Source organism: Oncorhynchus gorbuscha, linkage group LG18 (genome assembly GCF_021184085.1).
Source record: "Oncorhynchus gorbuscha isolate QuinsamMale2020 ecotype Even-year linkage group LG18, OgorEven_v1.0, whole genome shotgun sequence".
Taxonomy (NCBI): domain Eukaryota; kingdom Metazoa; phylum Chordata; class Actinopteri; order Salmoniformes; family Salmonidae; genus Oncorhynchus; species Oncorhynchus gorbuscha.
In genome coordinates this window covers 5,466,458-5,478,957 of record NC_060190.1, presented here as the reverse complement: position 1 = coordinate 5,478,957, position 12,500 = coordinate 5,466,458, and the positions used below count along the sequence as shown (strand labels likewise).

The 12,500-nt window shown below is 46.5% G+C and overlaps 1 protein-coding gene across 2 annotated transcripts in view; it reads left to right on the top strand.

Moving 5' to 3' along the window:
- The window catches only part of LOC124002651 (ras-related C3 botulinum toxin substrate 2-like), a 28,141-nt gene that overhangs the window by 7,928 nt on the left and 7,713 nt on the right, over positions 1-12,500 (top strand). The window lies entirely within an intron of this gene.

The following is a 12,500-nucleotide window of genomic DNA, read 5'->3' as shown; positions in this document are numbered from 1 at the left end:
ATAAAACATAAAGCTGTATGGAGGTGAATTGAATTGAGCCCTAACGGAAATGTCAGTGAGGATTCAAAGTGCATGTCCTAGTATTGACCACTAGATGGCGGTATGTCCCCACACTGTCAGAGGGACTGTTTGCTCCTACTGTGTCGAGCCTACTCTCTCCTCCTTCACACACCTCTAGTCCAGTGAAAGCGCTTTGGATATATTTAAACATCTTTTCATTATTATTTTCAAGATCTTTTCATTATGTCTACAAAGTCTATTCAGCGTTGCGACAGAACAGTGTGGGTGTGAAATGTGACACACACAAAACAGCCGTCATCACTTGGGAACAAGGACCGTGACATTTTTATTTGAGATATTAAATCTTCTTTTATTCGTTTTCACATATTAAAGCTAGAATCCTTAGTTGCTACATCCATTAAATTACTAATATGTAGCTATTGATTCTTGAAGAATATACCTTATAAATGCCTCATAAGCTTTAAATCAAATTATATAACAGAACATGGCCAAGATGTTAAAATGTTCATAAATGACCAGCATGGTCAAATAATAACAATCACAGGCAGTTGAAACTGGAGCAGCAGCACGGCCAGGTGGACTGGGGACAGCAAGGAGTCATCATGGCAGGTAGTCCTGAGGCATGGTCCTAGGGCTCAGGTCCTCCGAGAGAGAGAAAAAGAGAGATAATTAGAGAGAGCACACTTAAATTCACACAGGACACCGAATAGGACAGGAGAAGTACTCCAGATATAACAAACTGACCCAAACTGACACATAAACTACTGCAGCATAAATACTGGAGGCTCAGACAGGAGGGGTCAGGAGACACTGTGGCCCCATCCGATGACACCCCCAGACAGGGCCAAACAGGAAGGATATAACCCCACCCACTTTGCCAAAGCACAGCCCTCACACCACTAGAGGGATATCTCCAACCACCAACTTACCATCCTGAGACAAGGACGAGTATAGCCCACAAAGATCTCCGCCACGGCACAACCCAAGGGGGGGGGGGACCCAGACAGGAAGATCACATCAGTGAATCAACCCACTCAAGTGACCCCTCCTAGGGATGGTATGAAAGAGCCCTAGTAAGGCAGTGACTTAGCCCCTGTAATAGGGTTAGAGGCAGAGAATCCCAGTGGAAAGAGGGGAACCGGCCAGGCAGAGACAGCAAGGACGGTTTGTTGCTCCAGAGCCTTTCCATTCACCTTCACACTCCTGGGCCAGACTACACTCAATCATTTGACCCACTGAAGAGATGAGTCTTCAATAAAGACTTAAAGTTTGAGACCGTGTTTGCGTCTCTCACATGGGTAGGCAGACCATTCCATAAAAATGGAGCTCTATAGGAGAAAGCCCTGCCTCCAGCTGTTTGCTTAGAAATTCTAGGGACAATTAGGAGGCCTGCGTCTTGTGACCATAGCGTACGTGTAGGTATGTACGGCAGGACCAAATCAGAGAGATAGGTAGGAGCAAGCCCATGTAATGCTTTGTAGGTTAGCAGTAAAACCTTGAAATCAGCCCTTGCCTTGACAGGAAGCCAGTGTAGGGAGGCTAGCACTGGAGTAATATGATCAAATTGTTTGGTTCTAGTCAGGATTCTAGCAGCCGTATTTAGCACCAACTGAAGTTTATTTAGTGCTTTATCCGGATAGCCGGAAAGTAGAGCATTGCAGTAGTCTAACCAAGAAGTGACAAAAGCATGGATACATTTTTCTGCATCATTTTTGGACAGAAAGTTTCTGATTTTTGGAATGTTACGTAGATGGAAAAAAGCTGTCCTTGAAACAGTCTTGATATGTTCTTCAAAAGAGAGATGAGGGTCCAGAGTAACGCCGAGGTCCTTCACAGTTTTATTTGAGACGACTGTACAACCATCAAGATTAATTGTCAGATTCAACAGAAGATCTCTTTATTTCTTGAGACCTAGAACAAGCATCTCTGTTTTGTCCGAGTTTAAAAGTAGAAAGTTTGCAGCCATCCACTTCCTTATGTCTGAAACACATGCTTCTAGCGAGGGCAATTTTGGGGCTTCACCATGTCTCATTGAAATGTACAGCTGTGTGTCATCCGCATAGCAGTGAAAGTTAACATTATGTTTTCGAATGACATCCCCAAGAGGTAAAATATATAGTGAAAACAACAGTGGTCCTAAAACGGAACCTTGAGGAACACCGAAATTTACAGTTGATTTGTCAGAGGACAAACCATTCACAGAGACAAACTGATATCTTTCCGACAGATGAGATCTAAACGAATCCAGAACTTCTCCAATTTGGGTTTCCAATCTCTCCAAAAGAGAGATGATTTGGTGATCGATGGTAGCAGCAATAAGGTCTAGGAGCACGAGGACAGATGCCGAGCCTCGGTCTGATGCCATTAAAAGGTCACTTAACACCTTCACAAGTGCAGTCTCAGTGCTATGATGGGGTCTAAAACCAGACTGAAGCATTTCGCATACATTGTTTGTCTTCAGGAAGTGAAGTGAGTTGCTGCGCAACAGCCTTTTCTAAAAATGTTGAGAGGAATGGAAGATTCGATATAGGCCGATAGTTTTTTATAGTTTCTGTGTCAAGGTTTGGCTTTTTCAAGAGAGGCTTTATTACTGCCATTTTTAGTGAGTTTGGTACACATCCGGTGGATAGGGAGCTGTTTATTATGTTCATCATAGGAGGGCCAAGCACAGGAAGCAGCTCTTTCAGTAGTTTAGTTGGAATAGGGTCCAGTATGCAGCTTGAAGGTTTAGAGGCCATGATTATTTTCATCATTGTGTCAAGAGATTTAGTACTAAAACACTTGAGTGTCTCTCTTGATCCTATGTCCTGGCAGAGTTGTGCAGACTCAGGACAACTGAGCTTTGACGGAATACGCAGATTTAAAGAGGAGTCCGTAATTTGCTTTCTGATAATCATGATCTTTTCCTCAAAGAAGTTCATGAATTTATTACTGCTGAAGTGAAAGCCATCCTCCATCCTCTTTAACTGTCGTACCCCATCAGAACCCAAAATATAAGCTTGTTTAACTCAAATGTAAACTAATACTGTATAGCCTCAAAACATGTTTAAAATGATACATTTGATATCATGGATGGCCAGTCCTTGCATCCTTAGCTCTGTCTATGAATTTGAGAATAGTTACATTTCTCCAGCCCCTTATCCTAGCTTTTTAGCGAAACAGGCGGCGTTTGTTATTGTTTCGATTAAGGATAATAGCTTTAATGATGCAACATAACAAAACTATCATTTCCTTCTTCAGGTGGAGAGAGGCTGGTGGTGTGACATAAATTCTCAAATAGGACCTCTTTCATACTGCAATAAACCATGAACATATTGATGGCAAGACTCCATGGTGAGGAAGCCCCCCCCCTTCCGACATGCCGCCGCTCCGTCTCCCAACCAGACAATGAAGGTGTTAAATATCTATTAGATATCAGGTGCATTGGGTCAGGGACGGAGCAGAGGGCCACACGGGGATGGGTCCCCCGGGAGAGGGTCACACGGGTTGGGTCCCCCAGTAGAGGGCCACACGGGGATGGGTCCCCCGGGAGAGGGTCACACGGGTTGGGTCCCCCAGTAGAGGGCCACACGGGGATGGGTCCCCCGGGAGAGGGTCACACGGGTTGGGTCCCCCAGTAGAGGGCCACACGGGGATGGGTCCCCCGGGAGAGGGTCACACGGGTTGGGTCCCCCTGTAGAGGGCCAGGCAGCCCCGCCACACAAGGACAATGTTTAGAAAATAATTATAATATTAAACAATAAGTTGTTTATTTATTTTAACACAGGAGTTCTGTAGTGTTCAAATACAAAGACATTAACACATAATCATTAACACATAATCATGTCATAAGACAGCAATGTTTGAAATAGTGAGGGAACCTCTCCACCCCCTCCCCAGAGAACCACTCCCATGCCGCTCCAACCCCTTCCCAGAGACCCACTCCCAGGCCACTCCATCCCCTTCCCAGAGACCCACTCCCAGGCCACTCCATCCCCTTCCCAGAGACCCACTCCCAGGCCGCTCCATCCCCTTCCCAGAGACCCACTCCCAGGCCGCTCCATCCCCTTCCCAGAGACCCACTCCCAGGCCACTCCAACCCCTTCCCAGAGACCCACTCCCAGGCCGCTCCAACCCCTTCCCAGAGACCCACTCCCAGGCCGCTCCACCCCCTTCCCAGAGACCCACTCCCAGGCACTCCATCCCCTTCCCAGAGACCCACTCCCAGGCCACTCCATCCCCTTCCCAGAGACCCACTCCCAGGCCGCTCCACCCCCTCCCCAGGGACCCACTCCCAGGCCGCTCCACCCCCTCCCCAGATACCCGCTCCACCCCCACCCCCAGGGACCCACTCCCAGGCCGCTCCACCTCCTCCCCAGAGATCCACTCCCAGGCCGCTCCACCCCCTCCCCAGAGACCCACTCCCAGGCCGCTCCACCCCCTCCCCAGAGACCCACTCCACCCCCTCCCCCCCAGAGACCCACTCCCAGGCCGCTCCACCCCCTCCCCAGAGACCCACTCCCAGGCCGCTCCACCCCCTCCCCAGGGACCCACTCCCATGCCGCTCCACCTCCCCCCAGAGATCCACTCCCAGGCCGCTCCCCACCCACTCCCAGGCCGCTCCACCTCCTCCCCAGAGATCCACTCCCAGGCCGCTCCACCCCCTCCCCAGAGACCCACTCCCAGGCCGCTCCACCCCCTCCCCAGAGACCCGCTCCACCCCCTCCCCAGAAACACACTCCCAGGCCATCCACCCCCTCCCCAGAGACCCACTCCCAGGCCGCTCCACCCCCTCCCCAGGGACCCACTCCCAGCCGCTCCACCTCCTCCCCAGAGATCCACTCCCAGGCCGCTCCACCCCCTCCCCAGAGATCCACTCCCAGGCCGCTCCACCCCCTCCCCAGATACCCGCTCCACCCCCTCCCCAGGGACCCACTCCCAGGCCGCTCCACCTCCTCCCCAGAGATCCACTCCCAGGCCGCTCCACCCCCTCCCCAGAGACCCACTCCCAGGCCGCTCCACCCCCTCCCCAGAGACCCACTCCCAGGCCGCTCCACCCCCTCCCCAGAGACCCACTCCCAGGCCGCTCCACCACCTCCCCAGAGACCCACTCCCAGGCCGCTCCACCCCCTCCCCAGAGACCCACTCCCAGGCCGCTCCATCCTCTCCACAGAGACGCACTCCCAGTGTGTCCTCCCCTCTAGCTCCTGACCCAGATGTTAATAAATATATGTTTGTTGTAAGATGAACCAGGTCAGGTGAACCAGGTTAGGGTCAGAGCAGAGAGCCGTACAAGCAAGGGTCCTATGGAGAAGGGTTGAGCAGTCCCGCCCAGGGTTAGGGAGTAACTGATTTAATGTAATCTGATTACAAAAAAACTGTAACTGTAATCAGTTATGTTACCAGCAAAAGTATTGCAATCAGATTACAGATACTTTTGAAAAACTAGATAATTACTACTTGGATTACTTGAAAATCATAAATCAAAAAGGATGTTTGTGACAAAATAATTGATGAAACCTTCTGTTTTCTCCATAACATTCAAATCAGCATTAAAACACATTGAAGTTGAAGTTTGTTCCAGCTGAGTGAGTCTGTCCAGTCAGAGACCACTATGATGACACCAAACGCGTGAAAGTAATCAGATTACGTTTCTGAGTTTTGATTATTCCAAAAGTTAAGCTACTGATGACAGTTTTGGACAGGTAACTAGTAACTGTAATGGATTACATTTAGAAAGTAACCTACCCAACCCATGTCCTGCCCCTCAAAACAAATGCCCCTCGCAATGTTTGTCTGATTTAAGGAAAGTATAAATAAATCAGTGGTAATATGAGACAAAGACATCAGAACACATTTATTTCATGTAACAACGGAGGTGTAGCAACACCTGGGTCTATGTTACCTATCAACAATGATGTTTCCTCACAAAGGACATACTGGTTCAGTCTAAGTATAACAGACAGGCTTCCCAAGTAATGTAAAAGAGGTCTGTTTCTTGACTGTGTCCATCTCGCTAATAATAACCGAAATGAAAGCTAGAAAGTTAGGGAGTATCGAAAATTCCTAAACGATGGATAGAGGACTATTTTTTCCAAATGTTGACGGTGATTAAATGTTACCGATTTTCAGCGTGGCCCTCACTCTGGCCCTCGTGGAGGAGCGATTGAGACCCCAGGGTCAAAATGAGTTGACAGCCCTGATGTAGTGCGTGATGGAGCACTACAGTTGTTCCAGTAAGAGGAACCATCTTACCAGCACGGTAACACATGCAACAACATCACACTTTGTTGTTCATAACCTTGTCAAGGTTGGAGTTAAGGTGAGGAGAACCTCTAGGGGGTAGAGTTCCCAAGTCATCTCCAAACATCTGACAGAGTATGGACCATATGTAACCGGTATGGTTTGATCATGGGACACGACTAGAACCTGGGCAGTAAAGTGGCTGGTCCCCCTGGCAGCGGTCACAGGTGGAGTCCATGTCAGGTAGATAGTCTATACTTGGTCTAGTGCATATGCATAGTTTTAATTGAATGAGACTATGTGTTGCACAGATAGAGTAGTAGTGACGTCACAATGACACACACACATTCCATTGAGTAGAATCCACAGCCTTTTAGTCTCTTCTCATCTGAAGAGACTCTTCAGAACACTCCATTTGGATCTGGCTTTTAAGACATATCTATTCTTGTTTGTAAGGATTTTTCCCAATAGCCATCCCACACTAAACAATCCACTCATGTTAATTCTGTTGCCCCTTCACTCTCTTCTCCATCCAATGCCAAAAGTCTTTTTTGCGTTTTCTGTTTCTCCTTGCTGTTTTACTGTTGTCGCCATGACGACTGGGTCCCTCTACCGCAAATGTTGTTCTATGCAGATACTAGATTATCACAGAGTGTTGCTATGGGTCACAACTTGATGGAATGATGCTTCCCCTTTGTGTTGAGTTTCTATCCGTATGCTCAAGTGTGTTTATGTGTGTGTGTACCTACATACAGTATATTTATCATAGGACACAGTGTACCCACATACAGTATATTTATCATAGGACACAGTGTACCCACATACAGTATATTTATCATAGGACACAGTGTACCCACATACAGTATATTTATCATAGGACACAGTGTACCCACATACAGTATATTTATCATAGGACACAGTGTACCCACATACAGTATATTTATCATAGGACACAGTGTACCCACATACAGTATATTTATCATAGGACACAGTGTACCCACATACAGTATATTTATCATAGGACACAGTGTACCCACATACAGTATATTTATCATAGGACACAGTGTACCCACATACAGTATATTTATCATAGGACACAGTGTACCTACATACAGTATATTTATCATAGGACACAGTGTACCCACATACAGTATATTTATCATAGGACACAGTGTACCCACATACAGTATATTTATCATAGGACACAGTGTACCCACATACAGTATATTTATCATAGGACACAGTGTACCCACATACAGTATATTTATCATAGGACACAGTGTACCCACATACAGTATATTTATCATAGGACACAGTGTACCCACATACAGTATATTTATCATAGGACACAGTGTACCCACATACAGTATATTTATCATTTATCATAGGACACAGTGTACCCACATACAGTATATTTATCATAGGACACAGTGTACCCACATACAGTATATTTATCATAGGACACAGTGTACCCACATACAGTATATTTATCATAGGACACAGTGTACCCACATACAGTATATTTATCATAGGACACAGTGTACCCACATACAGTATATTTATCATAGGACACAGTGTACCCACATACAGTATATTTATCATAGGACACAGTGTACCCACATACAGTATATTTATCATAGGACACAGTGTACCCACATACAGTATATTTATCATAGGACACAGTGTACCCACATACAGTATATTTATCATAGGACACAGTGTACCCACATACAGTATATTTATCATAGGACACAGTGTACCCACATACAGTATATTCATCATAGGACACAGTGTACCCACATACAGTATATTTATCATAGGACACAGTGTACCCACATACAGTATATTTATCATAGGACACAGTGTACCCACATACAGTATATTTATCATAGGACACAGTGTACCCACATACAGTATATTTATCATAGGACACAGTGTACCCACATACAGTATATTTATCATAGGACACAGTGTACCCACATACAGTATATTTATCATAGGACACAGTGTACCCACATACAGTATATTTATCATAGGACACAGTGTACCCACATACAGTATATTTATCATAGGACACAGTGTACCCACATACAGTATATTTATCATAGGACACAGTGTACCCACATACAGTATATTTATCATAGGACACAGTGTACCCACATACAGTATATTTATCATAGGACACAGTGTACCCACATACAGTATATTTATCATAGGACACAGTGTACCCACATACAGTATATTTATCATAGGACACAGTGTACCCACATACAGTATATTTATCATAGGACACAGTATATTTATCATAGGAGGACACACATACAGTATATTTATCATAGGACACAGTGTACCCACATACAGTATATTTATCATAGGACACAGTGTACCCACATACAGTATATTTATCATAGGACACAGTGTACCCACATACAGTATATTTCATCATAGGACACAGTGTACCCACATACAGTATATTTATCATAGGACACAGTGTACCCACATACAGTATATTTATCATAGGACACAGTGTACCCACATACAGTATATTTATCATAGGACACAGTGTACCCACATACAGTATATTTATCATAGGACACAGTGTACCCACATACAGTATATTTATCATAGGACACAGTGTACCCACATACAGTATATTTATCATAGGACACAGTGTACCCACATACAGTATATTTATCATAGGACACAGTGTACCCACATACAGTATATTTATCATAGGACACAGTGTACCTACATACAGTATATTTATCATAGGACACAGTGTACCCACATACAGTATATTTATCATAGGACACAGTGTACCCACATACAGTATATTTATCATAGGACACAGTGTACCCACATACAGTATATTTATCATAGGACACAGTGTACCCACATACAGTATATTTATCATAGGACACAGTGTACCCACATACAGTATATTTATCATAGGACACAGTGTACCCACATACAGTATATTCATCATAGGACACAGTGTACCCACATACAGTATATTTCATCATAGTGACACAGTGTACCCCCACATACAGTATATTTATCATAGGACACAGTGTACCCACATACAGTATATTTATCATAGGACACAGTGTACCCACATACAGTATATTTATCATAGGACACAGTGTACCCACATACAGTATATTTATCATAGGACACAGTGTACCTATATACAGTATATTTATCATAGGACACAGTGTACCCACATACAGTATATTTATCATAGGACACAGTGTACCTATATACAGTATATTTATCATAGGACACAGTGTACCTACATACAGTATATTTATCATAGGACACAGTGTACCCACATACAGTATATTTATCATAGGACACAGTGTACCCACATACAGTATATTTATCATAGGACACAGTGTACCCACATACAGTATATTTATCATAGGACACAGTGTACCCACATACAGTATATTTATCATAGGACACAGTGTACCTACATACAGTATATTTATCACTGTGTCTTGTGATGTTTTTTTGCCTCCCAAATGGCACCCTGTTCCCTATAGTGTACTACTTCTGACCAGAGCCCATAGGGCTCTACTTCTGACTAGGGTCCATAGGGCTCTACTTCTGACCACGGCCCATAGGGCTCTACTTCTGACCACGGCCCATAGGGCTCTACTTCTGACCAGAGCCCATAGGGCTCTACTTCTGACCAGGGTCCATATGGCTCTACTTCTGTCCAGGGCCCATAGGGCTCTACTTCTGACCACGGCCCATAGGGCTCTACTTCTGACCAGGATCCATATGGCTCTACTTCTGTCCAGGGTCCATAGGGCTCTTCTTCTGACCAGTGCCCATAGGGATCTCCTTCTGACCAGGGCCCATAGGGCTCTACTTCTGACCAGGGCCTATAGGGCTCTACCTCTGACCAGGGCCCATAGGGCTCTATATAGGGAACAGTGTTCCATTTTGGACTGGGCCATTATGATAGCTGATGGATATTGCTGGTTGTCTCTAGAAGAGGACATATATCTTGGTTACTCTCCGATAAACCTTTATATGGACTAATTACTTAAAAAAAACAATCTTTCTCCGGCTTTCTTATCATCCTCCCTCACTTTCTCTCCCTCTCTACACCCCATCATCCTCCCTATCTACTGTCTCTACACCCCATCATCCTCCCTCTCTAATGTCTCTACACCCCATCATCCTCCCTGTCTACTGTCTCTACACCACATCATCCTCCCTCTCTACTGTCTCTACACCCCATCATCCTCCCTCTCTACTGTCTCTACACCCCATCATCCTCCCTCTCTTTCTCTCCCTCTCTACACCCCATCATCCTCCCTCTCTATTGTCTCTACACCCCATCATCCTCCCTCTCTACTGTCTCTACACCCCATCATCCTCCCTCTCTACTGTCTCTACACCCCATCATCCTCCCTCTCTACTATCTCTACACCCCATCATCCTCCCTCTCTACTGTCTCTACACCCCATCATCCTCCCTGTCTGCTGTCTCTACACCCCATCATCCTCCCTCTCTACTGTCTCTACACCCCATCATCCTCCCTCTCTACTGTCTCTACACCCCATCATCCTCCCTCTCTACTGTCTCTACACCCCATCATCCTCCCTCTCTACTGTCTCTACACCCCATCATCCTCCCTCTCTACTGTCTCTACACCCCATCATCCTCCCTCTCTACTGTCTCTACACCCCATCATCCATCCTCCCTCTTTCTCTCCTCTCTACACCCCATCATCCTCCCTCTCTACTGTCTCTACACCCCATCATCCTCCCTCTCTACTGTCTCTACACCCCATCATCCTCCCTCTCTTTCTCTCCCTCTCTACACCCCATCATCCTCCCTCTCTACTGTCTCTACACCCCATCATCCTCCCTCTCTACTGTCTCTACACCCCATCATCCTCCCTCTCTTTCTCTCCCTCTCTGTCTCTACCCCCATCATCCTCCCTCTCTACTGTCTCTACACCCCATCATCCTCCCTCTCTACTGTCTCTACACCCCATCAACCTCCCTCTCTACTGTCTCTACACCCCATCATCCTCCCTCTCTACTGTCTCTACACCCCATCATCCTCCCTCTCTACTGTCTCTACACCCCATCATCCTCCCTGTCTACTGTCTCTACCCCCCTTCATCCTCCCTCTCTACTGTCTCTACACCCCATCATCCTCCCTCTCTACTGTCTCTACACCCCATCATCCTCCTGTCTCTCTACACCCCATGGGCTCTACTTCTGACCCCATCATCCTCCCTGTCTACTGTCTCTACACCCCATCATCCTCCCTCTCTACTGTCTCTACACCCCATCATCCTCCCTCTCTACTGTCTCTACACCCCATCATCCTCCCTCTCTTTCTCTCCCTCTCTACACCCCATCATCCTCCCTCTCTACTGTCTCTACACCCCATCATCCTCCCTCTCTACTGTCTCTACACCCCATCATCCTCCCTCTCTACTGTCTCTACACCCCATCATCCTCCCTCTCTACTATCTCTACACCCCATCATCCTCCTCTCTACTGTCTCTACACCCCATCATCCTCCCTGTCTGCTGTCATCCTCTACACCCCATCATCCTCCCTCTCTACTGTCTCTACACCCCATCATCCTCCCTCTCTACTGTCTCTACACCCCATCATCCTCCCTCTCTACTGTCTCTACACCCCATCATCCTCCCTCTCTACTGTCTCTACACCCCATCATCCTCCCTCTCTACTGTCTCTACACCCCATCATCCTCCCTCTCTATCTGTCTCTACACCCCATCATCCTCCCTCTCTTTACTCTCCCCTCTCTACACCCCATCATCCTCCCTCTCTACTGTCTCTACACCCCATCATCCTCCCTCTCTACTGTCTCTACACCCCATCATCCTCCCTCTCTACTGTCCCCCATCATCCTCTCTCTCTACACCCCATCATCCTCCCTCTCTACTGTCTCTACACCCCATCATCCTCCCTCTCTCCCTCTACTGTCTCTACACCCCATCATCCTCCCTCTCTTTCTCTCCCTCTCTACACCCCATCATCCTCCCTCTCTACTGTCTCTACACCCCATCATCCTCCCTCTCTACTGTCTCTACACCCCATCATCCTCCCTCTCTACTGTCTCTACACCCCATCATCCTCCCTCTCTACTGTCTCTACACCCCATCATCCTCCCTCTCTACTGTCTCTACACCCCATCATCCTCCCTCTCTGTCTACTGTCTCTACACCCCATCATCCTCCCTCTCTACTGTCTCTACACC